General features: G+C 37.8%; 1 protein-coding gene across 2 annotated transcripts in view; it reads left to right on the forward strand.

Moving 5' to 3' along the window:
* Positions 1-5,972: 5,972 nt before the first annotated feature.
* Positions 5,973-22,996, forward strand: part of sema3b (sema domain, immunoglobulin domain (Ig), short basic domain, secreted, (semaphorin) 3B) — a 55,763-nt gene continuing 38,739 nt past the window's right edge. Inside the window, exons 1-2 of one of the 2 annotated variants that reach the window (XM_026916436.3) lie at positions 5,973-6,499; positions 7,749-7,802. The gene's annotated coding sequence lies outside the window, so the exon portion shown is untranslated. The remainder of the gene's footprint in view (positions 6,500-7,748; positions 7,803-22,996) is intronic. The other variant, XM_026916445.3, reaches the window with a different exon arrangement.

Genomic DNA, 22,996 nt, shown 5'->3' on the forward strand with positions numbered 1-22,996 from the left:
TACCTTAAAGGCAAACCATATGTGGCTTCATCAGTGCAGGCGGGGTCAGCTGGGGGCAAGGAAAAGGCTTGTCATTGTTTTTTTTATTGCAGCTGAGATTCACCTGACTTGCAGCAAAAGGCTCTAAAAATTCCAGAGTACTCCATTAATACAGATTGTTTAGAAATCAAGACGCATGAACATGATCGCAGGAGATATTTGTGCAGATTCAAGGGAAGTAAGCATGATGTGATTTGATGTTGTTTGAATTTTATACAGTCGTAAGAAATGGTACAACCTCTAAAACTCACCCTTAACCTTTAAAGCATCTTATAAGGGCTTTGTAAATTGTTAGTGTATGTGCAAGTATGTGTGGGGAAAACCCAAAAACTGCAGGGAGTGTGTTAGAATTAAAAGGCAACCAGTAGTAAAGGCAATTCCCTTTTTATGTCAGTCAATAAATCATTTGTCTGTGTGTGTGTGTGTGTGTGTGTGTGTGTGCATTTGCGTGTAAAGGATAGGACAGAAGTAACAAGGACTAGAATTATGTTGAATTAAAGGACTTACTTTTTAAAAATTAAAGGCAGCTCTTCCATCCTCTCTCTCTTACCTAGTTCTCACCCTCAATCCAACCACTTCTGTATTTTTTATTTAAGATTAGCTAGGCTAACGTTATGTGCATGTGTGTGTATTTATATGAGATAGCATGTTCGTACATGACAATGATAATAATAAGATTCAAATAGTTATATTGTGATCCAAAAAATGGACAAAATTGTCTCCTTACCCAAATGTACTTGATTAGCAAAAGCATGTTTAGTATTCTACAGTATGATTGGCATCATGCTAATTCCATGCCTAAAGCCACAGAGAATCTCCTCACACAATTTTGGGTTTTTAGTACCTCAAACAGATTTGTTTGAAATCTAGCAACTTGTTTTTAACAGACATTAACAGCTGTGCTGCACTAGATTTGGCTCTCCAGCTCACATCACAGCTAGCTGTTGGTTATACAAGTTGAGAGAGCGGGTTTGGTCGACTCACCACCTATGTGTAAAGCTTGACTGAATTGTGTGAGCCAATGTTCCCAATGACCAATCACTGATCACCACTGTTCCCAATGACCCTTCACAGATCACCAATGTTTGTCGCATCCCTATCTTCACAAAATCTTACTACTTCATATAACACATTTAGATATGCAAATGACCATGATGATTCAAGGAATATGCTAATTAACCATTGATGTAACCTGCGATATGCAATATGCAACTTCTAGTGACTTTTTTTGAACATGCATTAGCTACCTTCCCCTGGAAAGAGTTGGCAACACTGTAATATAGCTCCAGTTCAATACTTAAGAAGCAAACTTCTGACACTAAATATGTCTTGGCTGAGTGCATATTTGCTTTGAAAGAGAAAATGATGAAAGTTTCATCTTTGGCCATACTCTTGTTTTAAAACTGAGCTGTCTTTCTCTCTCCAACCTAACATTATCCAAAACTGACCAAAGATATTTCCTCCTCATATTGATTTAAGCCCTGATGTTTCCTCCATGCCCTTCCTTTCTGTCTCATCTGTCTATCTTCATGGTTTTCAGTCAGCCTTCAAGGTCAATAAAAATACTGATAACACACTCACTCAAATACTCACTGTAATCTTGCATGCAGTATGTCTAGGAGTTAATACTGAAATATGGTGAATGCTTCATGCTGTTCTTTCCACATTTCTAGCATTTCTAATATTTTGTTTACTGTGGCAACACACACACACACACATGACATACATTCAGCCATAGATCTGGTCTAAGTCAACAAGGTCACAAAGGCTTGGCTAAGGTCAAGGGTCATTTGGGGAAAATCAATACTGACTAGACAGATTCCGGGATATCAGTTGGCTACACTTACTTAAACACACCCATCCTCTGTCAAAAACACACATGCATGTACCTGTGTGTGTATAGTAGCGTTTGGCTTGAAGGCTAGAATTCCTCTGCAGTTCCTGGCTGAACAGATAGATAGATAGATAGAGAGAGAGAGAGAGAGAGAGAAAGAGAGAGAGGGAGTTAAGTAAAATCAGTGTGTGATGTGTTCCCCTAATGAGGCCAGAGATGGTGGAGTGTGTATTTGTAACTCAAGAGCAGTGGTATGCGATTAGTTAGTAAAGTGATAAAGCATTGTGTGTGTGTGTGTGTGTGTGTGCGTGTTTGGAAAACGCACTGGGAAGCCAGCCTACATTGTTGGTGCTGTATCAGAGATCTGCTGTCTATTAGAGAAGCAACAGAAATGGTTGATTATAACAGCACTGCTATAGCCTATGCTAAGTGTATATAGCAATTGTAGATGTAATTGTAGTAGACTTCAGGTGAAAAAAGAAAGAGCTTTACAGCAACATCTCCTCTCTCAAAACTCTTCATGTGGTGAAAGTTTGACATTGTCTACTCTATTTACCTCCAAAAGTGAAAAGAAAGAAAATTGCTTTTAAAGAATCAATTCTGACTGCTGCGCATAAGACGGACATTTTGACAGCAGGTATCTGTTTACAAAATTAATTGATTATGTATATGGTCATTTTGCTACTGCATATAGCTATCTACAACTTCATCAAAGCTTGATATTTACTGTGCGAGGAAATCAAACTTAGCCAGCAAGGTTTTAGTCATCTTTAGACAGACTTGACCCTTTTTACTTCTGCATGTGTTAATCTGGCTCCTTACCCCAGATGATCTTTGCAGGAAGCATAGGCAAGCTTTCTGGTGGAATATATTTATAGTTCCTTAAAATTTTGATGTCAAAATACTGTATGTTATAGGCAGGAAAAAAAAACCCAACAATTTTGGCCAAAACCTGATTTTTGTTTTGTGTCTGTTTGCCATTTTGCCAATAATGATATCTTAGCAAGCAGTGACAATGTCACTATAATAAAGTAAGATTTATCTAGTGCTTCCTATTAAAACGTTACAATAAACAAAATATAAAATATATTAAAATATATTAAACCTATTTCTAGTTTTTTTTAAACTAATTTCAAGCTTGAAATTCTTGAAAGTCTCCTTATATTGGCAGATATGTTTGCTAATGTGTTGCTAATTTTAAGCATGTATTTCTGGAAAGAAGCAAAATTATCTGTCAATACAATGAGAAAATTTTAAGAAATTAGTAAAACAAATCTCTAGAAAAAGGATTAATAATTTTATATTTGGTCTAGTGTAATTTTATAATAGTAAACGCTAGATCTATCTATCTATCTATCTATCTATCTATCTGTCTATAGCATTATTGTTTCTGTGTGTGGTTTTATGTGGTGTGTTTAATTGTCGTAGATTAACCACACCACCGTGGGGTGGTCAGTGGCCTTTGTGAACTCCACAGCTTGAATCCTGAATTGTGATTGGCTCTTCCACCTGTACTGTTCAAGCCGTTATTGTCCTCTCACACACGTTAGTTACTGTTCATGTGTGTGTGTGTGTGTGTGTGTGCTTCACTTTCTTATTTTTCTGCCAATACTTTGGCTCCTTCATTTTCTTTATGCACTTGTGTAAGCGGAAAATCGATGCACTGGATTTGCTTAAGTGAGACGTTTACATTGTTTCTACATTAGTAAAATATAGGTAATTGACACAATTTTGCCTAAAGCAAATAAATTAAAAACGTTATATTTTATTAATGTAAAAAAGATTAATACAGTGTGTGTGTGTGTGCGTCTTCAGGGAAGTAGGACAATTAAGGGTTTGGCGAGTGTTTAAAGGACCTTCATGTTTGTATTTTGATCAGCAGAGAGGCCAAAGATTATGTGTACGCAGAAGGGGAAGGAGGTGTGACATGGCTGTTCACATGCACTTGTGTGTATGTAATGCATAACAAGGGTGTGGGTTATGAACTGATGACGCCATTACGTGTCCATGACAATAATTGGTCTTGGTCAAAGTATCAAATAACATGGCCTGGGAAACACATACACACACACACACACACACACACACATGCTTGGAGACTGTCCATTAGTGGGACAGCATCATTGCCGGTATGAATCATTAAGAGCTGGCTGACGTGATTGTTTGAGTACTGGCTGGTGCAAGGGTGAAAACAGAAGTGTTTAGGAATTGAGATTAGGGATTACAGTGTGTACAGTGGGCAGGGTTCAAAAGTCCATTCACAGTAGGGGTTCAAAAAGTCACTTAACATGAAATCATATATTTTATTACAACATTCAAAATAATGCAATGATGAAAATCATGTTTTAGCTAGTTGAATCAGTGTTAAGCTATTTGAAAAGTCTGAATGCAGTGCATGCACCTCATTTGCTTTTCTAATTTTTTTTACAATTAATAAACCATTTGTTTTATTTAAATAATAGTATAGTAATAGTATTTTGATGTGATCTCTGAATGAATTTGTATGGTTTGCTATGCTTGTGGGTTTTAAAGTAAGGTCCATGACATCTAGACAATGGTCTCTGGTCTGTATTATTATTATTTTTATTATTATTATTAAATCACATTACGCATCATCAACTATTATAAAGGCTATTATAATAGTTATAGTTCATAAACTTAAAATATATCCAAAAAATGTCGATTTGAAACATGTAATGCTTCAATAAAAAGGTGAATTCACATATATTGTTTATATTTTTTGCTTAATATGTGTATTTTTTATATAAAAAGTACACAGCCCTGTTAAAATTACAGGTTTTTATGATCTAAAAAATGAAACCAAGATAAAGCAGGTGAGATCATTTTCCAACTTTAATGTGATATGCCAACCAACAAATAGAAACATTTTTTGTGTGTGGGTGGGAAGAAAAAACTTCTGATTACCTGGCTGCACATATGTGCACACACTTTTTTAATGGAGCAAACACCATACCCACAGTGAAGCATGGTGGTGGCAGCATCCTTTTATGGGGCTGCTTCTCTTCAGCTGGAACTGGGGCTCTAGTCAAGATAGAGGGAATTATGGATAACAATACCAATCTATTTTGTCATAAAACCTGCAGGCCTCTGTTAGATAGCCGAACATTTTGGAATGGACCACTCAGAGCCCAGATCTAAATCCTATTAAAAACCCGTAGAATGACTTGAATGACTTTTCGAAGGAAGAGTGGAATAAAATTGTCAAATCAAGATCTGTTGAGTTGGTAGACTCTTATTAAAAAACATTTAATAAAGTATTAGTTAAGGGGTGTGCACACTTCTCCAACCAGGTTATAGTACATTTTGCTTTTTTTCTTTTTTCCCCTAAACTGTTTCTATTTGTTTTTCACTTTAATTTTGTTGGCAATCATATTAAAGGTGGAAATTTTTAATTTGTTAAAAACTTTTTATAACCACTGTATATTTGAATTGCATTGATTAAATTAATCTGTGCTGCAATTATTATGCATTGTATGTAACTGCTTACAGTCAATAAGAACATTGTATTTTACTGATATTGATGAAAATATGAGACATAATTCTCCTGAAATAAAAACTGTTCTTATTTGTGAAGTCCACCTTATTTGTATATAACAAATTATATGAAGATTTTAATTGGTGGTTGTGTGCAGAATGAATAGTGTTGTGTGTATACATATCTGCACATGCGCCTTGAGAATGCACGCAAGTGCAAAAGACTGTCATATGCACACACACACACACACACACACACACACAATTAAAATGTCTGGTGTGTGTATGGTACTATACAGAAGACAACTGCCAGTGTTGGCAGAATGCTGCGCCATATTACACTCATACACACACACACACACACACACACACACACACACGTACACTCATATGGAAGTAAGAACCAAACCAATTCAGCATCACAGGCCTGCAGTAGGACAGAGAGAAAGAGATGCAGTCATTTACTTTAGTCCAGTCTCCACCCTGAGCAGTCTGCCATCTAAGAAGGAGTGGCCCAAAGAGGGAGGGGTGAAAGTGTGAAAGGGAGGGAGGGAGAGAGGGAGGGAGGCATGGAGAGAGAGAGAGAGAGAGAGAGAGCAGGAGCGCTCCGCAGTAGCAGGGACCTAGTCAGACGGCGCAGGAGCCAAAGTAGAGTCAGACGTGGCGACAGAGGAGCCTAACGCACCCGATACATCAAGTGGTGCACAAAGAACTGAGGACTGAGAACAAAAAAAAAAAAAACATATAGATTAGATATTACTATAAAGGAAGAAAGAAAGAAAAAAAGAGAAGTGCAGTGTGTGGGACTGTTCTGTTCTGGGACAGAGAGAAAGAAAGAAGCAAGAAGGAACAATAAGACGTGTTTTCCAGAAGGACCCTTGGAATTCTGCACTTTTACACACACCATCTCTCTCTCTCTCCTTCTCACATACACTGTCCTGCAGCAGGAGATAGCTATCTCTATTCCTCCCTGCAGCTCTGAGAGTGAGAGAGTGTGTGAGTGAGAGAGCCTGCCGTTCCCCTGGAGTCTACGGGACCATGGCACCTGTCAGAGACGCAGCAGCGCTCGGCTGAAGACGCACACATAGGCTCACTCAAACACACACACTCTGAGAGATTAGCAGTACAAAGGTGAGAAAGGATTTTTATTGGTTGTTATCCAATTTCAAGCCGCAAGGTGTCTGTGTGTGTGTGTGTGTGTGTGTGTGTGTGTGTGTCTGTGTTTATGTGTGAGATTCTCATGAACTAATGAGTTGCATTTCAGAAAAATCTGAATCAAATGCATGCACACACACACACACACACACACACACACACACCTGTAAAATGTGTAACTATTTAATACTTCTTTACATTACTCAGAAACTACACTATGCAGTACAAAATGATTGTATAATGAGAGTGAGGAGGAGAAATGTGGAACCATCTGTGGTTTCTTGGAGTTTATGAGGTTGGTCAGTTTCTTTTTCTCTGAAACAGGTACACACTTTCCTCTTACTTGTATTCTCTATTTCTTCTGACACACACCGGTGTACTTTCTGCACATGTTCCATCTCTGGACATTATTTTCTTTTCTTTTGAATAGATCATTATTCCATGCATATTTGTATGATATGTGATACTAATTTGAATGTACTGCGTGTGTGTGTGTGTGTGACATCTTTATTGTGTGCAGTGATGTCTTTTAACTCCACAATTAGTCTGGGACATGGACACAATGCCTGTGTGGATATATTAGCGTGAGAGAGGGATAGGGAGAGAAGTGTGTATGGAACGAGAGATAGTGTGCAGTAAATCTGGGATCTCTGTCAAGTTGTTTTGTCTGAAATATTTACTCTCGTCTGCTGGGCTGAAATATCGACTTTTCTAACCCGGCAGGGGAGGAAAAAAGTGAAAAGTTGTTCTCGTGTCTGTGCAAAAAGCAAAAGGCTGTCATCATCAACATTTTATGAGATTTTTATTTTCATCCTGAAGCATGAAAGATTGCTGATATGTGGAGCTGCATACCAGGAGCCATGAGTTCTTACCAAAGCTGTTATTATAAAGTTTTATAAGACAGCACTGTTGAATTCTCGAATCTGATTGGTGTTTATTAAGTTTCTGTAACAGCAGCTCTAGTTCCGACTGTAATTCAAATCACAGGTTTATACACTAATTGAAGTGTTCATTTCTATAGTAGCAAATCATTCACATGGACTTGTTTGGTGGATGCTCCACCATGTAAATATTTTTTGAATGTGTTGTTATTTAACAAAGAAAAAAAATTTTAATTGTTGATATGATGAAGCTTTATGGAAGGAGTCTCCAGTGTTAGTGTCAGTCACAAGAGAGGCTTCATGACAAACCATTTATTTCTTTTTTTTGTTTTATTAACTTTTAGAGAGAGAAAAAATGAACGGCTGGTGAAGGAAGGACTGTTTCTAGCTGCTATAATGTAAGTGACAACAGGAACTAAATTGTCTTCACAGCATTACATGTAACTATAAATGGTTAAAGCATAACGTTTAATTCATTAATAAATTAACAGTTGTTAGCCTCACCAAACTGCTGCAGTGTAAGAGGAATAAAACACTTTGGAACATGGTGCTACAGGAAAATAATCAACTTTGGGGTGGTACCTCTTCATGCTTCATGTTGGGCTCCGTGACACCACCCCGTTGTTGATTATTTTCCCATAACAGCATGCCACATTATGTTTTATTCCTTACCTGTCATCCAACTTTGAGTAAAAAGTAAGCCCAGTTAGTATTGTTAGAATAGTACTGTATACACACATATTTCTAAGTTTTTTTTTTGATATCTATATACAATCAGATCACTGAAAAACTTCCTTCAGAAAATGCAGCCCGTCTCTAAAAGGACAAATAACTTTGATATAAGAAAACTGACCACATTTTCAAACAAACTCATTTTTCAAGTGCCCTTAGACGTCCATTGTTTATTGATGGTGTTTCTGATCTCTTCTCAGTACAGAAAAATGTGTCAAAATTGATGTGTTGTGACTTCACATGCACTACAGATGTGGTTGGTAGATTGGTTTGAAAAATGCTGGACTATTCCTTTAACACACACACACACACACACACACACACGCTTTCACACAGAGGCCTTTGGCTGAAACACTATGACTTTGTCCTCTCAGTCTCTCCACTTAAATAACATGACATTCTTTTACTGCCTATAAACACAGCTGACTGTGTGTAAGCATAATTAGTATTTTGCTGGCTGTATGGCATAAACTGGGTGATGGTGGACGCCTGTGTGTGTGTTTGTGTGTGTGTTCAGAGGCATGTTTGTGTATAATGCTAAATGCTAAAATAACTTAGTTAAGCTAATTGCAGAGTGGTGCATGGGGAACAAAAGCTCAGTGTGTATGTGTGAGGAAGGAGAGATGCAGCGAGTCTGGGTGTGTGCTCCTGACTTAATGCTGCTTTCTGTAATCAAAGAGCACTGTCTCTTTTACTTGCCATTAGTGTTAATTATTGTTTGGAGTGCTTTATAATGACTGCTAATTGATTTAAAGGCAGTCTGCTGTCTTACTTGTGAAGATGGTTCATTTAAGATGCCATGATAGCTACAGAAGTTCTTGTATCATGTGTGTTTGTGTGTGTATATGTGTGTGTTGGAGCTAAGCATCACCACTGTACTTTTCCCTTTTAGCTTCACAGCAGGGCCATTGCCAGGGTCATCACTTTGTTCTTATAAAATCAGTGCAGTCCTTTTATAGATTAAGAGTCAGGCTGCTGGTCTTGGTGTGCAGGTGTGTAGGAGTGTGTGTGAGTGTATCTGTGTGTTAGGACTTGCTGCAAGAGTGTGTTTTCTACATTGAGTTTCAGTTGGTGTTTAGAAACGTTCACTCTGAGCTTTTGGAACAGAGTTTGCTAGTACAGCTGCAAAGCACATGATGGACACACACACACGCACAGACACACACACACACACACACACGGTTCTGGTTTGTCATTCAGTGGCTCTGTCTGATTTTCCACGCACACTTACACACAGTGACCCCCTACATCCTACAACACTCTTCTCTTCTCCTCTCTTCTCTTCTCTTCTGGAGTTGGGATGGAGCAAGAAAAGGGAATTGATAGGAGAACAACAGAAAAGAGGAAGAGTATGATCCGGTGTGTATGAATGGTGCAAAGGAAGAAAGAAAGGGAGAAAGGAAGAAAGGAAGGGAGTGGGTGAAAAGGGAAAGAAGGAGGGAGCGGATGGCTTTTAGTCGGGTGCCTCAGCCGGTATGGGTCGTTAATTGAGCTGATCCCGAAGGGGGGTATCAGACCCCAGATTAATTTGGCTCCCCTTTATCGCACACACACACACACACACACACACGCACACACACACACACACACACGCACACACACAGTCCATATCAATCTCCCAGACCTCAGAAGCACTTAGTGCTGTCTGATACCCAGCTGTTACAGTGAAAAATGGCACTGATGGCAAATCACTCTGTGTGTATGTTTGTGTGTGTGTGTGTGTGTGTGTGTTTAAATATTTAATATCCTACAAGTGTTTCCCATTCTCTTTTGACACTTTCTTCCTATTATTTATGATTAATTAAAAAAGCTGATAAAGCTTTTCTTCACAGGTCTGTCACTGAAGAATTGCAGATTAATTGTTCAGAACTTTTTCTTTTTGTTTAATCTGCATTGTATGAGTTTGTAATTTAAAAGCTACTTTTTAAGCAACCTTTTCAGGAACAGTGTAACTTTTCAGGCGGTTTCCACAATGCTGTTTTTTTTCCCCCGACCATTTCAACCCTGAGTTCAGTACTATTAATGAAGTGTGAATGTGGTTTTTCAGGAGTGGTCCATAGATCTGATCCCTTGTCCTCTTGAAAACAGTGGTCCGGGGTTCACTTCACCCGAAACATGGCACGGTTCGCATCATGTGTGGAAGCTATCCACTCTCAGTGCTACATGCCACGTAACATAGTTAATTTGTCATATTACTTCCTGTTCTACTTTTACAATGCCAGGCAATGGGATGTTATGGTTATTGATGTATAAAACCAGACTTTCATAGGAATGGTACACTGTAATTAGCTCACCTTTTGGTGTGTGTGCTTGCACTGAGAGCATCATGAAAAATGCATGTTGCGTGCCGTCCTGCATGGCTAACTATCTTCTTATACAAGATCAGCTTCTTGTTCGTAGGTGTTCCTGCATCAAGTAATGCCTGCAGCACTGTTCTTCTCTGAGAATTGTTACCACAGAATATTAATAAACAAAAAAAACAGCAAATGGATAATCTTACTATTTTGCAAACCTGCATGCACAAAATTGATTTACGGAGTTATGCAGTCAATCCACAGTTCAGAAGGAATGCTGTAATGAGTATGCAAACCTCTGATTATGAGCCCCGCCCCTAAACAAGCCCAGAATTAGAGTGCAGACTCAAGTATTCAGACCAAATGCCCTCAGGAGCATTTCCACAATAGGAACTAGGGATTATTTCAGTTCCTGGGATGTAGTTCCCAGAACATTTTTTTAGTTCCTGCTCCACAGTTGGTACTTTGCTGTGGACCAGGAATTGATGGCGTGGAGCTTTGCATACAGAACATCACTGATTGGTTGATCTTAAAAAAAAATAAACTTGCAATGCATTTAACTTACAAGTGATTACTAGCACTTGTTTTTTATATAATATGTAAAGTGAAATGTTTCTAGAATCTGTATTTTTACACAAACATATTCACAAACTCAAAATAAGCTTGAAACCTTGTGTACACTGAAGATTATTTAATTGGTTTTAATATCATATTAATATTCATATTCATGCGAAAAAAAAAAAAAAAGCTAAAGAACCAGACAACTTTAAGCTCAGCCTGTTCCATTTTTCTGTTTCTTTTCCTGTATGATGAAATGAAAAATGAGTTTGCATCACTTCTGTTATTTTTGGGAATGTAAAACAAGAAACTCATCCAGGAACCTTTTAGTTCTTGATCAGAGGAGTCCCAGAACTCTTCTGTTTCTCAGAAGCTTCTGGAACTGTGGTGAAAACACGTCTGTAGCCATTTGAGTGAAAATATCCCCTACTGAGTTCCAGCTGTTTGGACTTGAGACTCTAATCTGAGTCCATTATAACTGACCGTGTTCTTTTCTGCATTTTGTATGGCCTCATAAAGACTCCAGCATGAAGCCACAATGGTTTCTTATAGATCCTGATCTGCCTACAATGCAGCCAGTGTGCATTTGAATTTGAACAGCCCACTCTTAAGCTCACCCGGGTGTCACTTGAAGTCAAGGTCACTCCTTTCAATGGGGCATTTTTTCGGTCCTCAACTTCATAGTTACTTCCTGGGAAAATAACCGAGGACGTCTTGTGTGCTGTGGACTGCATATGTAGCCTAAAAATGACTAATGCTTGTGGATCGGATTGTGGAGTTTCCAGGTTGTGATAAGTTTGCCCAAACTCACAGAGTACCATCACATGTAGCACCTCCATGTTTTTGAGGCCTTTTGTCTGCTTACAGCTGTTTGGACAGGTGGTGCAGTGCAGTTCCAGGTGCAATGTAGCTGTAGGGCATTCAGTTCTCTTCACATAGCAAGTGGCCACTTGTGTGAACATCATTGGAACAGAGATAGATTAGAAGTAGGCATGTGCTGCTTTTACACTTTAATATCACTGCCAGTGATAATTGCTTAGCCTTCATCTTATTATGATATCTTTATTAATAATGCTAAAAATTTATTGCTAAAATATTATTACTCAGGGAGAGTGACAGTTCTTTAATCAACCTCTCATGTGGTGAAGAATGTTTTTTTTTTAATTTCTTTAAAGAGCATACAAAGTCTCTTTAGGTCAAAAAGAAGCCTGCTTTATAATTCTATATTTGCACATTCGTGAACATGTGAAGATGTCACATGATGCATAGGTAGATATAGACACATAGATATCTGCCTTCATATTCGCACATAATGTGAACATGTCAGCTCAGGGCCAGAAAATTAAATGAAAAAAATGTCCACAAAGAACAGTTTGTTATTTCCCTGTTTTTTTTTCCACAGAAGAAGACAAGCCAAAGATAAGCTTAAGATTAGTATGGATATCACATATTAAATATGAATATTATATTTTAATATTGTAATAAATCCCTATTGCATGCACAGTACTTATAACAGTTTTATATAACAAAATTTCACCTAACAATCATGTTAACTACTTCAACACTTAAGCTAGCTAACTAACCTAAACAGAAACACTATGTTTGGTTTTATATGTACTGTATAGTCATATTACTGGGGTGGCACCTCACAGTTCCAGGGTCTCAGGTTCGAGCTTGGGATCTGTGTCTGTGTGGAGTTTCTGTGTCTGCATGGGTGTTCTCCAGGTTCTCCGGTTTTCTCCCACCTCCCAAAGCATGCCCGTAGGTGGATTGGCTAAGATAAATTGTCTTTAGGTGTGTATAAGTGTGTAACTGTGTGTGCATGGTGCCCTGTGATGGACTGGTGTCCCGTCCAGGGTGTATCCATGCCTCACGCCCAGCATTCCCGGGATAGGATCCACCACAACCCTGACCAGGATATAAGACGCAGCTGGACATTTCTCTCTCTCTCTCTCTCTCTCTCTCTCTGTCTCTCTGTCTACCTTATCTCACTGCATATCAGCACTTTTGGATACTTTGTGCTAGTTACAGTACTGCATTGGAGTGGATCATAGAATAATATAGACACTTTGAAACCCTTGATATAACCCATGGAAAAATGTCACAATGTGTCCAATTACACAACAAGACACACCTCCCAACTTTAGCCAATCAGCATTCATCTGAAAGCTGGCCAACACGAATACACCTCAATGCAGAAGTACAGTATAAGCCAGCCTTAAGATTAGATTCAGTTAAAGATATAAGGTTCCATTGTGAAGAATCCATCAGTGGCTCTATGACAGGTCTGGGATTCGATCTCACAAGCTTCTGAACGCTAGCATGGTGAGTTAACTGCTGATCCACCTCTGCATTAAGACTTATGTGTAAACTGCTGAATCACCTCCTTCACTTAAACTCCCTTCTCTCTGCAGGAAACACGTGGGGTTATTTGATGTGTTCAGTTCACTTTAGTTCAGGTGATATGCTTTATGACAAAGTTTTCATGTCGGAGTCGTGTGATTAGCATTTGAGATCCTCTCGGCACGCTTTAGGAGACCCACCTTCTGAATTAAAGCCCCAGTCAGGAATCACTGCATCGGCCAGAACTGCAAACTGCAGCAGATCACGCTTTTGAACTAGAACACACTATTAGAACAAAGCACACACTCTGTGTGTATGTGCACTGCGCCTTGACCATGATGGAGGTTAAGAGCTGCAATAGAGGTGAATGTGATCGGTAACTCCATGCTTGTGTGTTACTCTGTGTGTGTGTGTGTGTGTGTGTGTGTGTGTGATTGTTTGTGAGTATTATAATTGTGAGTCAAAAAGAGTGAAAAAGGAAAAAGGAAAAGAGAAAGCGGGATAGAAATGTTAGATAAGGAAATATTAGAAGAGAGAAAGAAAGCATGTTGCTTTTGGAGCTGGTCTAGAAGAAACTGAACGTGTGTGTGTGTGTGTGTGTGTGTTGACTATGGTCTTTGTGCCTTTTATAGTACTATCTCCATCTCTCTCTCTCTCTCTCTCTCTCATACTGCATTGTGGGTAGTTGTGAGTTAATGTGATAAACATGCAAATTTGTGTGTGTGTATGCGACGGATAAATACAGTACACATACATACGTCTTGAGTATTTGTGTGCGCATGTGTTGTGTAAATCGCAGACATTGTTAACACAATGTGTTAAAGTATTGTTATAGCTTTGTTAGCAAATCCATTACAAGATCTAACAGAGAACCATTGTGTGTGTGTCTGTGTGTGTGTGTGTGTGTGTTTGTTGCTTGTGTTGTTTGAATGTTTGTTGACTGGCCAGCAAGCCTCTATAGAGGAGCAATTTCATTAAGCATGACCCACAGGCGTGTGTGATTGTGTGCGTGTGCGTGCATGCGTGCGTGTGTGTGTTCGGGTGTGTGTTTTTATAGGAGTGTTCCATACAGTGTACCATATATGGAAGCTAAGGGCAGCGATAACTAAACAATGTTAATTAAAAATCAGGGAGTGTGTGTGTATGTGTGTGTGTGTGTGTGTACGTACTAAATAGTTGAACTTCATGCATATTCATGTGTGATTCACTGTGTTTTATATGGCTGCTCTAGTGGTTTGATTAATTTACAGAGAGGACAAAGTGATGTGTTTGTGTGTGTATGTGTGTGTGGAGAGAGAGAGAGTAATCTCTATTTAGAATTGAATGAGTGATGTATAAGAAGATTAATCACATCACACTGAAAATAGATGAGAAAATAGATGAAAGGGTCCAATTGTAAGGTCAGTTAATAAATACACACGATTGTTTTTCATCCTTGGTCAGGGCCATGCTCTGATTCGTCTTTAAGTCTGTGTGACGGGGAGCCGAATACATCATGACACCTCATTGCGAGTGTGTGTGGCACTGGTGAATTGGACTGAACTGAGTTAGACTGAAAGATACAGAGAGAGAGAGAGAGTATGAAAAACCTTTTCTGACATTTTTGCATATTTAATGATATTTAACTGCTCTGTATTAACATTTTTGTTCAAACTTCAAGCAATGGGCTTGTTATATACTCAAGAGTTGTGAAAATGTAAGTAATGAAATGGTATCAATGGAAATTGGATACAATCTAGATTCAATTAGAAAACATTTAGACCTAATTAGGCTTTAGAAACTAGTAGCACAACACTTGTAGCATTTTTGGCTTACAAGTGATAGCGCTGTGTGAGTCTTTAATCTATAGCTGTAACTCATTTAACTCCCAAAGAGCGTTTAATAAATATTAATTTAGCATGTAATTAGGAGCTGAGAGTGGCTGATTAAAGCAGTTCAAGATTTAAATACAAAGATTTAAGTCTTTGAGTCTCTAGAACACAATATTTTTACAACAGTTATTTCTGGTCCACTAAATTGATTGGACAAGCAGCGTTTCAAGAGTGTTGATATTTAGTATAACAGCAATGGTTCATTTTGCTATTTATATCACTCTGTGTTTGCTACATAAAAAATTCTAATTCCAGCAATAGTTCGTTACATTGAAACCATAACTACACTTACTACACTACACTTACACTTGCTGTCAGTAAGTCTGTGTGTTACTTGGCAACACTCAATGCTCGATCTAACTGTACTGGCTTCTTTGGGAACTATTTTCATTGATGGAGCAAAACTGCACAAAATATTTGTCCATGTGTATAGAACCGTTTAAAATTGTATGAAGGAATATCACACTCACAGTCGTGCTGTTGTACTGAATATCAGCATGGCTGTGATTACCTGCGGCCTGATATTCAGTATGACAGCACACTTGCTTGTCCAGTATTGATTTATTACTGTATGTACTGTTCTGATTTGTCTGTGGCACTAATGTTGCAAAAACATCTGTCTAGGAGTTTATAGTGTAATTTGGAAAAGACTTGATTAATTCTACTATGTTACTCTATTTAAACACTATTTTGGAAGACTTACTCAAGTATTACTGAAATTGAACCGTTATTCTCTTACTTTCGTAATTTTCCAAGAGTCTTACTGATTCATACAGGATGAGGTGACTCATTTGCTAGGTAATTGAGCTAGCTATTTAAGTTTTGTAAATTATTTTGGGAAATAAGCTAGCCAGTTATGTTTTGTTTTTGTTGCTAATCTGCCTCAGCATTCATTCTCAAAGGGTTATTAAACATAGCATTAGGACATTAAATATAATCAAACCAGCAAGCCAAATTCTAGGTTTTTCCATTATTCTCCTGAGCTAAGAGAGTATTTTCCTTGTTTTTCTTATGACTGATTGTTTAGCGAACTAGCTAGTCATGCAGGATCGGGCAGGATAAACTTGTCAGCTCTTTCAGTCAGTTCAATCAGTACCCATATTTTTACTTAATACAGTTTTCTCTGTATTTTTTCCAACTCTGCTTTTCAACATTATTATTTAATTTTTGCTACAAAGTTGTGAAAGAGAGACAACACTGTGTCAGATTTGCAAATTTGTAACAGTTCCCCAACTCAACTGTTATGAGAAATCAGAAAGGATGTGATTATGGGTGGAGTTAACATTTATATCTTTTATTTTTTTACAACCTATCGAATAAAAAGCCAAGGACTCTGCCCTCATTCATTCACATTCATAAAAATCTGTTAATGACACCAGGTTCTAGTGAAGAGGGAAAAAAAGGGATAGTGAGGGAAAGAAAGAGAGTAAGAGAAACACATTAAAAAGGCATTAAGGATTGTGGGTAATGGAGCAGGGCAGTTGGTGTGGATTAGATAATGCTCATCAGAGCTCTCTCTCTCTCTCTCTGTGTGTGTGTGTGTACCCAAGCATCTCTTGTAGAGCATTCAAGTATAGGTACTTTTAATTGATTGTGTGTGTGTGTGTGTGTTTTCTCCTCCTGACTAGTGTCCTGTGACACCTCTCCCCACTCTGAAAGGAAAAAGTATGAATGCAGCAGGCACTCTGTAAATAATAAAAGATGCTAGAGGAGATTGGACATGGAGAACTGCTGCTTCTGCTGTGTGTGTGTGTGTGTGTGTGCACATACCCAAGCATCTCTTGTAAAGCATTCAAGTTTATGTACTTTTAATTGATTGTGTGTGGGTGTGTGTGGGTGTGTGTGTGTGTGTGTGTGTGTGTGTTTGCTCCTTCGGACTAGTGTCCTGTGACACCTTTCCTCACTCTGAAAGGAAAAAGTATGTATGCAGCAGGCACTCTGTAAATAATAAAAGATGCTAGAGGAGATCGGACATGGAAGCTGCTGCTGCTGCTGCTGTGTGTGTGTGTGTGTGCATGCACACGTGTGTGTACATTGTGTCTGGATGAGAAGAGACAAGGCTATCTGGAGTCTTCGCTCTAGTAACCCCTAACGAGAGGAGCTGCCTGTCAGAATGTGTGTGTGTGTGTGTGTGTGTGAGTGTGTGTGTGTGTGTGTGTGGGTGAGTGCATCAAAGCAAATCATTGCAATCCAAGCTAATTTTGTTAATCTTATAAGTAAAATGACACTGATCTGAGCTTTGCATTTACATAGTAAGTGTGATATTAGGACAGATGTACGATGTCAAGTAGTCATATATCACGTGTGTGTGTGTATGTGTGTGGGTGTGTGTGTGTGTGTGTGTGTGTGTAGTATTGAGTGTCTGTCACTAGACATCACCCATGCTCTAACTAGTGCCACCCTGGGGCGCTTCAGTAATCTAATACCTGTCAATCTTTATCTTTCTCTCTCCTCCTGAATTCCTCACACACACCTGAATCTGTATACACCCTTAATGGGTAATCGCCCCAGGGCACCTCTAAGCAAGAAGTGGGGAAGTCAATGTGTGTGTGTGTGTGTGTCTGTGTGTGTGTGTGTGTGTGTGTGTGTGTGTGTGTGTGGTGCTTGGAAGGGGAGCTGGGATTGGTTAGGGCGTGAGTGAGACAAAAGTTCTTTTGTTTCTTCTCCCTTTGTTAGTGTAGATTAGCCAAGTCATGCTTGTTAACATGAGTCATTTATGGTGTGTTATATATGACTTATTAGGTACTGTATGTTTGAACATTTGGGCTATAAAGAGCTAGAACATCTGTTGACAGTTGTTAGGGGTTGTCCCTGGTTAAAATAGCACCATAGCAACCCACTACTGTAGTGACTATAGTAAGTGTAGTAGTGTAGGTAACTATAATAATTGCAGCACTGTAGTAACTATAGTACTGTAGTAGTGTAGCAGTTGAAGTAGTGAAATAATCATTACATTGTAGTACCTAAGGTAGTGAACTAACTATTGTGCTAAAGTAGAGTAGTAACTAAAACAGCGTAGTAACTATAGTAACTGCAGTAGTGTTATAGTGTAATAACCATCATACTGTAGGAACTGAGGTAGTGAAAATGAGGCAGTTGTACTACAGTAGTGTAGCACCTATCATACTTTTGTAGTGTAGTGACTATTATACTGCAATAACTCAGTAGTGTAGTTTTGTGTGTGTGTGAGTATGAGTGAAAGTAGGTGTTTCTTGGCCATGTTTACTGACAGAAAACATACAAGTGAATGCTAGATATTTGGCTGGAGAGAATATCATCGTGTCATAGTAACTGCACTACTACAGGACTATTGTATGCTATATACTAATATACTACACTACTGCTTTACTATAATAATGCAGCATCATAGTAACCATCATATTATAGTTCTGTAGTAACTTTAGTAGTGTAGTTACTATGATACTCCCGCATGCATTCAGCAGAGTCTTGCATAATCTGTCAGTAAAAGTGGCAAAGAAATTTTCACAAAAAAATGGAATGATAATAGGGTGGCTCCACTAAAAAAGGTATATATATATATATATATATATATATATATATATATATATATATATATATATATATATACCTTTTTTAGTGTATATATGTTACATATATATATATATATATATATATATATATATATATATATATATATATATGTAATAGAATAAAATAAAATAGAACATATAAAATAGACATAGATAGATAGATATTTTATATATTCTATTTTATTCAACTACATTACATTGTTGTAAACTACGTTACATTCTTCTATAGCCTGCTACATTTTATTATATATCTACTAGATTTTACTATATAGTCCACTATATTTTATTATATTCTGGTTTTATCATGTGTGTATAATATATCTTAGTTTGTTGTTGGTTCTGTTCATTGTTGCACTGTGTGACAAGGAACTAAGGAGAACCATTTCACTACATTACATCACATGTATGTAATATGTATGTGACAAATAAAGAACGTTGAATCTTGAAAAAAAGAATAACATAGCAGATGCAAGTGATGAACGACAGACGCCATTCCTAAAGATGTCAGCAAGCATGTTAAATGATGTCATTTACTCATCACTAACTGTTTGAAGAACAAATGAAATACATCAGTCAGTACAGTGACTATATTTTGCTCTGAAAAAGCTCTGTTGGTGCTGCTCAAAAGTTTGTTTCCCTCTGAAAACCAGTGCATGGAAGTATGTATATGTGAAAGTGCATAGAGCCAACCAGAGCGCAGTCTTCAAGATCCTGATGGTTGTGCCAGAAAAGTGTACTAATGGTATCAGATGCTTTATGGCTCTTGGGTAACTTTAGCAGTATACTATCTTACTGTGTTGGTGTAACTAGAGTACTGCAGAGTAACTATAGAAATGTAGTTTAGTGATTTTGTATTTTAGTAGTGTAGTGACTATAGCAATATAGCAACTATTGTGCTATTGTAACTATAGTAAATATAATAAATATAGTAGTGTGGTAATTGTAGCTATGCAGTAATTATTGTTCTGTTTTAACTGTACTAATGTGGTAACTATAATTACTGTTGATGTGCAGTATCTATTGTATTGTATTGTATCTATTGTGCAAAAGTAAGTATCATACTGTAGTAGTGTAGTATTGTAGCAGTAGCAGTAACTATTGTATAATAACTATACTATTGGCAATCACTGAACATTTCCATCCCACTAGATCAGCCAACATCATCGTCACTCCTGATCTATGTTGGCCTCAGTAGTAACTGTAGTGCTGTATATGTAGCAATATGTCCAGTGTAGCACTCTTGTACACTGGCGTATGCTAAAAAAGTTAATTCTAAGGCATACACTCATGTTATACTCTTCAAATTGGATCATTATTAGAGTTGGAGCTGAAAGATAGGGTCGCCTGAAACTAAAGCATTTTTATGCCAGGAAAATTTGCACTAGCACTCTGAGACACTATCCACATGGAGCTCAGGTGGTGCTAGAGGGAGTCAGGTGAGCCCAGGCTGTTGCTCAGAATAATAGGGTGGTTTGAATAGATACAGGGTACAGTGCAGAAAGAACAAAGGTCTGGCTTCTGTAAAAGGGGGGTGGTAGGGCAGTGAGGCACTGAGAACAGTGTGTGTCTGAGAGAAAGAACAAGCTTGTGTGTGAGAAAGAATAGTGCTCAGCGAGGCAGAGATCAGACAATAAAGAGAATTCCTGCCTGCATTCCTTTGGAGTGTCCATGAATACCAATACACACACACACACACACACACCCACACACACACACGCACACACTTATTGATTAACTACATCTACCTGTATAATGCTGTTATAAATTGAGAATTGCACTTTGTTTATTCTCGCTCATATGTTGCTATGTACAGTAAATAAAGAAAATAAAGTTCCTTCAGCCAACATTATTTACAGATCCAACAGAGTCTAAAATAGATACATAAAGCTATACATATTATTTCATTATGGTAACACTTTACATTAATGTTCCATAATCTAACTTTATTCATGACTTTGGTTAACATTAACAAGCCATGAACTTCATTAATACTGTTGATCTGGGAGATTCATGCAGTACAGTCTCTAGAGTTTACACAGAATGGTGCAAAAAAAAAAAAAAAAAAACATTGAGCGGCACATTTTCATAGTTCTGCTTGTGAAAATGCCTGGTTGCTGAGAGAGGTCAGAGGAGAATGGCCAAACTAGTTTGAGCTGACAGGAAGGACAGAGTAACTAAAAATCACCACTGTTTTCAACAGTGGTGAGCAGAAAAGCATCTCATATCGAACAACACATTAAATCATGAGGCACACGGGGTTCCACACTGGGTTCCAATTCTGTCAAGAACAGGAATCTAAGGCTACAGTGGGCACAGACTCACCAAAACTGGAGAAATCTTTAACTGTTAATTAATTAAAAATATAATAAAAATACATATTTAAGGTCATTGTGAACATATTATTGTTTGTGTTTAAATAGGCATTTTAATGTTTGAGAAATCATCCAGCGTGCACAACTTGCAAGAGTGTGTATGTGAACCAGCGATATATAGAGTATACACGTCCATTTTCATCTTATACTTGTGTTATACTGTATATACAGCAAAATGCTTCAATCAGGGAAAAGAAACTCACACATATATGCACAGTCGCATGTACAAACAGACCTGAATTGTAATGAAGCAGTAATTAAGAGATTGTGAATGATAACATAAATGAGACTCATTAGCTCAGGTTTGAATGCAGGAGAGCGTGTGTGTCTGTGCATGCACGACTGTTCATTTTGTCAGTTAATGGTTTGATTGTATTGAATAAGTGAGTCGATTAAGTTGATTAACTAAATCAAAGTCTCTCTGACAATTAGATGTGTGTGTGTGTGTGTGTGAAAGAGAGAAACAGCTAGAGAAAGAGATGGAGGAAGAGAGAAAGAGAGAAACAGACAAAGAAAGGGAGAGGGCAATTGAACAGTGTAGACTGTAGATCTGTATTTAGATTAATCACAGTTTTATAACTGTGTAGATGTTTATTGCCTTTAATTATTTATTGTCTTTATTAGGGAGTTAGTACTTTAAATGCTTTTCCTAAATCTTAATATTTCCCTGAGTGCAATTTTAGTTAAACAAAGAGCAATAGAAATATTTCATTTCTCTCAATATACACAATATGAATTTCAAATCTTTCACATTGTTTTTCTTTTTTGGTGGTTGAAACAGAATTCATTGAAAGTGGCAGGTAGAAATGTGTAATTATGTTGGACTCTCTTCCTGCATTTCTCTTTCAGGGCTGAGGTGAGAGTAAAATTCAGCTGTTTCTAATAGAAGCTGTAGCATAGTGGTGACCGAGAATTTTTTTTTCCAGACCTAGTGTTAATTTAATGCACTTAAGTATTGGCAAGTGTATTGTAAGTATAAAGCAATATGTCAAACAAACAAACAAACAAACAAACAAAGAAAATAAGCAGCACTATATTATCCTACTTCAGTAGCATATTACTGTAACATAATAGTTTATTAACTGTATTACTGTAGAAGTGTAGTAAGTGTCATACTATTGTAAATATAGTAATGCTACTATTAATACTCTATATCTGTAACTATTGTAGTAGTGTAGTGTAATTGTATCAGTGAAGTAATTACAGTGTATTACATTATAGAACTGTAATAGAGATTTGCAAAAATGCCCAATTGTGTAGCAGAATTGTGTGTGTTGGGGCCTCCATGTGTGTATTTTTCTATATGTGAGAAGAGGGGTGTTAGCAACACAACATGTACTTAAGTACACACATTCCTACTGTCATACAGACACCCGGCCATGGTGCATCCGCTTGTGCACACACATAGAGCCTGCATAGAACAAATGTATCACACACATATCCAGACATTATACACACAGAGATGTGACAGCAGTCCCAGAGTCTTCAAGACTTCATTCCTTCACTTTGTCACACACGTTCTCTCTCTCCTATATATATATATATATGCTATATATACTGGCTCACTGACATACATACTATGTTTGACATACGTACATACATACAGAGCTTAGATGGCATTTTCGCTGAGTACATTTTCCTGACAGAGGTCTTAAAATGTTTGGAGTCCTGGGGTAGAAAGTGTTATTTGTCAGGAGGCAGGGCTTGACTTGTCCAAAAGCTTTAGGGGATGTTTTTATTTATGCTATGTCAGTTTAATGCCTTTATTGCCTGTTCTCTCTCTCTCTCTCTCTCTCTCTCTCTCTCTCTCTATCTCTGTGTGTGTGTGTGTATGTGTGTGTGTTTGTCGTTGCCACAACTGGGATTAAAAG

Source organism: Pangasianodon hypophthalmus, chromosome 8, assembly GCF_027358585.1.
Source record: "Pangasianodon hypophthalmus isolate fPanHyp1 chromosome 8, fPanHyp1.pri, whole genome shotgun sequence".
Taxonomy (NCBI): domain Eukaryota; kingdom Metazoa; phylum Chordata; class Actinopteri; order Siluriformes; family Pangasiidae; genus Pangasianodon; species Pangasianodon hypophthalmus.